The sequence below is a fragment of the Cryptomeria japonica genome, chromosome 6, assembly GCF_030272615.1.
Source record: "Cryptomeria japonica chromosome 6, Sugi_1.0, whole genome shotgun sequence".
Taxonomy (NCBI): domain Eukaryota; kingdom Viridiplantae; phylum Streptophyta; class Pinopsida; order Cupressales; family Cupressaceae; genus Cryptomeria; species Cryptomeria japonica.
The window spans coordinates 191,758,186-191,766,214 of record NC_081410.1 but is presented as its reverse complement, the minus strand read 5'-3'; positions in this window follow the sequence as shown (position 1 = coordinate 191,766,214).

Genomic DNA, 8,029 nt, shown 5'->3' with positions numbered 1-8,029 from the left:
TTTTGAGGTCGTTGAAGGCCCCACTGGAACTGTGTCTGCACTTCTATCACTGTTGTCACATAAAAGTAAGTGAATTTTTTGTTTTTTGCATGATTTCAAATGATTGAATTTTTTTTTTATTAGTTTTTTGTTTTTGCATGGTTTCAAATGATTAAATTGTGATTGTTTAATAGTTTGATTCCAAAAAATAGTGATAAGATGCATACTTATGGTTATTTATTTATTTTTGAACTTTTCTTTACATATATATGTAATATGATTCTATTTAGGTCAACCGATCTCAACCATGGGAAAGAACAAGCGAGGAACGATGGAATAATGAGAGGCTCAAAAGGAAAGACAAAGGCAGCGTATGAAGAAATTGCATGACATAAGAACAAAGGGAGAAGAAGGTATGTCAACCTCAACATCTCAATACGATTTACCAAATGAATATAATGCACCTAATGCAATTGAAGAAGAAATATTTGATAATTTACCATTTGAACCTAATGCAATTGAAGAAGAAACATTTGATAATTTACCGTTTGAACCTAATGCAATTGAAGAAGAAACATTTGATAATTTACCGTTTGAACCTAATGCAATTGAAGAAGATACTGCATTGAATAATCAATTAAATGATGAACATATTACACCTTCTCTACTTGATGAATTGAATGTACATAATGCACCGATGTTAACACCTCCTAGAATCATTCGTAGGAAACCAAAGTATCTAATTGACATTGATGAGAATATATTGAAGTCAATGCCCAATAAAATGAATGAACTAACTTGTAGGAGAATGGTTAAAAGAATATGGCAAAACTATTTTAAAAACTTAAATCAAACTGCAAGATGTCAATTAATTGTTCAAATGATTAAAAATTTGAATTTTAGAGAGACAATGAAAATTCTAGGCCTAAGATCATCTGAAAGTAATAGTGAAAGAACTATTGTCAGAAATCTATTTGATGCATATCAATCTATTGGTTCAAAATCATGTAGTAAAGATTCTATTGCTACTCGATGTGTCATTACATCAACCATAATGAGCAAGAAAATTAAAAAAGATCGTTTGATAAGCAAAACAAGTAAGTCATTGAACATTAGTAGAACAACATTAAGTAAAGCATTAAAGAGGTGAGAACAAATAGAGGAACCTAACAATAATTCTCTTTGGTCATTCTTGGGTAGACTACCACGCAAAGACAAGGTTGTTGTAGATGCACTAAAAACATTAATTGAAATTTTTTGGCATGACAACACAAGAGTATCGCCCAACCAAAGAGATGTTGTTAGAAGGCGAATTGGGTCTAAAAATCATGAGCCACATGCGAAACACTATTTGGATATGACTCAAACTAAATTTTATGAAAGATTCCTTCAAAAGTTTCCTCAAATAAAAATTTCTCAGAGATTTTTTGAAATGGCAAAACCTTTTTATATTAAGATTAATCATGTACGCACCACATGTTGATGTAGGATGCATATTGAATTTTCCATGCATTATGATATTTTTGTCATATTTGTTCTACTTTGCACACTAACAATGTTTTGCAAGAATGTAATATACAAGCACCTCCTAAGTCAGCAAGAGAATTTATTTCAAGTGTGTTATGTAATAGACACGATGATTGTATTTATTATAAGATTCCTTGTTTGGAAGATTCTTGTGCTATATGTGGTGGTTTGCAACGTTTACCAAGATGCATACATTTGGAGAGCACATATGAAATTGGTATGAAACTAGTTTCTTTTGGAAAATAAAAGATAGTCACATATGGAGTTAAAAATGGAAAAGATTTGAAGAGATGTGAGCTAGTGAAAAATGATATATGTGTAGCTCAATTTATGAAAATGTTTCAAGAGAAACTAGTTTATGAGTACATAATGCATACACATAGAGCTCGATGGTTAGATGAGCAATTCAAGTTGTGTAAGGACACATTTCCTCTTGGCACCATTGTCTCTATCGTTGATTTCACTAAAAATTATACACTAAAACCTCAAAATCAAGTGCAATCCATGTATTATCACTCTACACAAGTTTCTATTTTTGTACACATAGCATTCATGCATGCAGATGATAGCACAAAGGAGGATAGAAAGGTTGTAAGAGAGTATCACTTCTACATAAGTGATGATCGTACTCATTCATCAGAGTTTATACAAGGATGCTTTAAAGTTTTCTATGATAGTTTAAGGGAAAGGAACATACGATACAACCGACACTTAATATGGTCAGATAATTGCACCGCACAATTCAAGAATGCAAGGATGTTTTATTGGCTGACAAGGATGCATGTGACAAGCGGTGTACAACATTTTTGGAATTTCACTGAGGCTAGACATGGTAAGGGAGAGCATGATGGTGTAGGAGCATGTGTGAAAAGAGCCCTAGCCAGGGAAGAATTGAAGTACAAAGGTGGTGTTGAGTTGGTAGATGCAGAAACAATTGTGTGATGGTGTAAGTCTATGATGGGTCCAGGTAATCCAAGTACGTCATTGGTTCATAGATATTTCTGGTTGATTACTAAATCTAACATTGAAAACTATCTAGATTGTTGTACAATTGCAGGATCGAGTGACATGCACTCATTTATGAGTTCAAATTCAAGTTCACTAGTAATTTATACGAGACAGATGGTATGTTTTTGTTCACTGGTAATTTTTTTTATAATCAAATAGCCAAGAGCTGATTTGACCATATTTAGAGGCAAATTTTTGAATAATATGTGACTATTTTGTGTGTCAATGTTTTGTGACTATGTTTTGAGTATATGTGATGTGTCCCTGGTCAATCATGAGCATTCTTTATTCTTGTATAATCATGGATAATTATTTGAATCATTATCGGGTCATAAGGGTGATAGATTGAGACTAGATACAATTTGAGCAAAAATTGTCATTGTTGTCAAAAAAATTGTCAAAAAAGTTGTCAAACAACTTCTACACTGCATTGGTAGGGTATGACTCTCGATGTTCTGGTGCTTTGGGATGCATGACAGAGGCATGCCTAGCGTAAACATGTCCACCCGGATGCGCTCGCGACGTCAGTTTGTGCACACGAGAAACATAATCAATTCTAGCCAATCTTGCAACTTTTCCTTGCAAGCAACTGACGGTTTTTTGAGCAGGCAAAAAAATGCTATTATTGTTTAAATTCCTATTGTCGATTTTTGTTGTTTATATTCATATTGTTAATTACATATGCAAATATTCATTTAAATTTATAAAAGGGCAGCCACCAAATACAGCAAATACACAATAATGAACTGAATACAAGGAGTTTTGTAGGGTTAATTCAACATTTTAGAAATTTTATCAAATGATATTCCACGATTGCAATGCTTTATATCATATATTTTTGTTGTTTATATTCATATTGTTGATTACATATGCAGATATTCATTTAAATTTATAAAAGGACAACCACAAAATACAACGAATACAAAATAATGAACTCATTACACATTTATTGGATTGAATATCGATATTTATATATATAAAAAAAGGCATGTCTGCCAAGTCAATACTTGTATTACAAAAATGTGGCATATGCCATGTCCAAATCGATATACAATAAAAATGTAGAATATATCTACATGTATTGGTCATTCTATGACCAAAACTAACACTATATGATCCTAAACTTCTAGTGGATCATCAAAATCAAGCCTCTTCGGTGTAGTACGCGGCTCTGTAGATGGTTGCAAAACCACAATTCAAAAGCCAAGTTAGAATTCTTTTCTAGAAAATAGTTCACAATTAACATCATAACTATGCATTTAACTTTAATTCCTTTGCAATTGAAATGTAGATTACCTCATCGGCTGATCCAGGAGCTAATGTCTTCACTCTCCTCTCCTTGTCACTCTTAGGAGTTTTCTTGAAGACATACTTAAATTGATCCACGTTATGGCTGTACCGCGAAGGAGTCTATTGTAGATTAAATGTACAATTAATACAATGTACTAACATAAATATATCAAAAACACTTAAAAGCTATAATATAGAGAACAATGACGTACCTGTGCCTGAGATGCTTCTCCAATGGACTAAGGATGGATCACCATCGATGTAGAAACTGACGCTATTACCTATACAAAAAATGTACAAAGATTAAATACAATTAATATAATGATAAGTATTGAAGGTTGAAAACAATTAATTTTACATATCAAACAAAAGTGTACCGGACCCTGAGATGCTTCTTCAGTGCAAGGAGGAGGGTTCACCATTGACGAAATAGGTATGGATATTTCCTGTATGAAAAAATTATAAGATTATAATATATCACAAGTTCACATGTACACGTGCATATAATCATGAAATCAAGAAAATAAAGTAGAGATACATACCTCTGCCCTCTCTTGATCCACGGGCGAATCAGGTGCATTCGACATATCCACAAAGCTCAATGGTCGTTGTACATGTAAAATAGACAAAAAACACTAATCAATCTACAAACCCCAACTAATACTTGATTTCAACATTTTCAAACAATTGTACAACTAAAAATTTGTTCAATTACCTTCTTCACACATTTTGGCGTCTTCGAGGAATTCTTTTTCTTAGGACGAGCCCTAGACGCGGAGGGGGTACCCTAAAAACACAAAATTAACATGAGATATTAGTACAGATAATAAATTAAACATAATTTTAAAAAATCTAAAATGAAATGACTTGCATATTCCATCAAAACAATACATAAAAAGAGTTGTACAAAATATCATACCATATAGCCTTGTAGGCCAAAATCGATCGCTGAGAGCGTGATGTCATCAATCTGGGATATTTCGTCCCCTGTCAACACCTACAAACCAAAAATTGGACTAAGCATTAAAGATAGTTAGTATATCTTGTATTTTTTTGAATTCAAAGTGTACTATTCTATTTTAACATGTTACAAAATTTATACCTCAAGCGTCGAAGTTGCAGTTGTGGTAACTAGGGGAGGTGTATGGGATACCGCTGCTGCATCCTGAAATGCATATTATTTGTCTCAATTTAAATCGATGTATAAATGAAAATTCATTTATGTAATTACAAAACTAAAGTGACTGATAAATAAAATGTTATGAATTCAAATCAACACACCTATGTATGTGGCTCATGGGCAAACACCATGTCCATCAACTCATCTGTCAGCGTGACATCCTCAATCGTGTGAGCCTAACATCTACAACCGCAAATCGTGCATAGATGATATGAGTATCCATCTGCACTGGCTGCATCATCTATCCTCGAGCAACTGACACACATATGCTCGATGGGCTCTCTGTCGCCCTCTAACGGCTCATCATCCAATACAATAGGGTGTGCTAATGATGTCCCATGTTGGATGATGGCACCAGTCAATGATGTGGCCGCCTGAAGATTCTGTAGCTCCATCGACTCTTTTAGCTCTAATGGGACAGCCTAATGCACCTTGGGTTTGGGTGCTAGGGGGCGATGACTCTCTGCGGCTAATCGCCTACGGGCTCCAGGTCTATCTTGGGCAGAGCCACCACCTCTACCATCAAACTCTCTCATGTCAAAATAATTTGGGCACACATTGAGCACAAACTCACAATATATTTTTCTCAAAAAATATAATGGCACCTCATAATTATTACAAGGTGGATCGTCAAAGACCATCCACCACCTCTGCCAAAAAAGATTCTTCATCTGCACATTGGTACACCAATGTATAGGAAACCTCTTTGCATTAGGAGGTAATGATTGACCAGTTTTGGGGTCAACAAAAAGGGCACATATTTGTTGTTTAGAAATTTTTTTTTTTTTAACTCCATCGTATGATAGCCCATTTGCATAGAATTGACAACACCTATCCCTAAAGCTTCCCCATTTGGTAATTTCTGTGGAAACAGCTATGGCACCACTAGCTAATGTTTCTAGGCTAGTGGCAAGGGATTGATGATGGTCAAGTTTAGAAGTTTTCAATTTTACAATCAGTCTATTGATTTTGGATGTATTTTGCCTTAACTGATTAATTAATTCTTCCTGTGTTTCGGTTGTGTGGTCAAAAGGAGGAATTGGGGGTTGTTCTTGTGTGTTTTCAGGAGGTGCATTTGGTTGTTCTTATGGGTTTTTAGGAGGTGCATTTGGTTGTTCTTGTTCTGGATTAGAAGAATCTGGTTTTTGAAACAAAAAATGAAAAAACCTAATCAAAATTAATGAAATTAAATTCAAAATGTAAAACAAATTGCATAAACCAGAAACAAAGATGAAAATAAACAAAAACTAACCTTGATCCATAGCCTGGAGAACAAATTTAGCACCCCATTCGTGGTTTAGGTTAGAAAATGGGAAAAAAACAAAGTAAAAAATGCACTTTTCGGGTAAATGAGGACCCAGTTTTTTTTAAAAACTTTTTTTATCAGGCACCGCGTACGCGGTTTTACTAGGATTATTAGCGCGTACGCTCTCATTTTCCTATAAGTAGTGCGTACGTGCTAATTTTCCTAGGCGTAGTGCATACGTGCTCAATTTCCTAAATGCAGCACATACGCACTACCTTTTCTAGGCTCGAGAAGAACAAACCTAAGTGCGTACGCGGGAATTTGAAATTTTAAAACTGCGTACGCGCTACCTATTTTTCCAAGCTTTTTTTGGGTGGTGTCCACTTTTCTGACCACCATCTTTGTGCACACGCCCCAACACGTATTCTCGTCAAGGTTTGCGGTCGGGTCAGGCCTGGCCCTGGGAAAGCGGGCGAAGCCTGTTGCGGGGGTTCGGGGGTGGCAGCCCCCCAAAAAAAAAATTTGCCATTTTTTGTTGATGAAAACCGACATTGTAATAAAACCCTAAAAAGGCCTACTTTGTTTGTTGCCCTAAAAACGCATGTTATAAGCAGCTGGGATGCTTAAGGCATTGAAAGGTTGATGTACTGTTTTTGCTGGATAATAAGAAAGATTGGACAGTTGTGTATGGTGGACATAATCCATTCTTGGTGAACCACGTTAAATCTCTGTGTTATCTATGTCTTGTTTTATTTCTTTATCTTTTGTATTTAAATCTGCATATAATTGTTAGTTCATATTTGCTTCAGATCTGCTTGAAACCCTAACACCCCATACCAATCGAAAAGTTAAAATAATAAATAACTAAATAGAGGGATACATAATAAATTCTAGTTTCAACCAACAATCCACATGGATCAAGTGGCTACACTTGGGGAAGAATTTCTAGAGCTCATTGACATGTCTCCTTTTAAAGCCTTATATGCTTAAGATGCCCTCAATTTGGTTGATCTAATAGTTGTGGATAGTAGGACCATGCCAATGTGTAGCAATTTGATAACTTAAAAGCTAAGAGATCACTAGGGAAATCAAAGATCATCTATAGTAGGCTCAATAGTGATAAAATGTTTATATATACCAACATTGTATGAAAAGATATTTTGAGGTTGATAACATGGTCAACTTAAGATTGAAGCCTTATAGACAATCTTTCCTCAAGAGGAGTGACATTAAAAAATTCAACAGATAGTGTTGATGTGAGAAGGATAATTGACTAGCTCAGGGTCAACCATATGATCTGCTATTGGAACTCGCAGAATGCCACTTCTTATACTGATGCACTTGCCCCTTTGGGATCTTCACCTGTATGTGATGTCACAACACATGCTTAAGTGACATTAAAAAAATTCAAGTTGAGATTCTATATAGCTTACAAGATGGTAATGGGGATAGAAGAAATGGCTTACATATTAGAAATTATAGAGAATGATAAAATCTATAATGTTTTTCATGTCTCTTGTCTAAAGAGAGCTCTTTCTTAGAATATTATTCCTTCAATAGGTCTACTACCCCTAGATGATGTGGGTAACTTAATTTTGGTACCTAATGAAGTAGTAGACATCAAGGTGAAACATTTTCAACAGGTTGAATAATCAATTAATTAGAGGAACTTACCTATGGAAGACACCATGTCAGAAGGAAAAAACATTTTGGAGCTCCTTGATTTGTACTACTTGAGGAAAAAAAATCTTGGGGAGGGAGGAGTTGTAATATCTCCTCTTCAATAAATTTATGTGGAC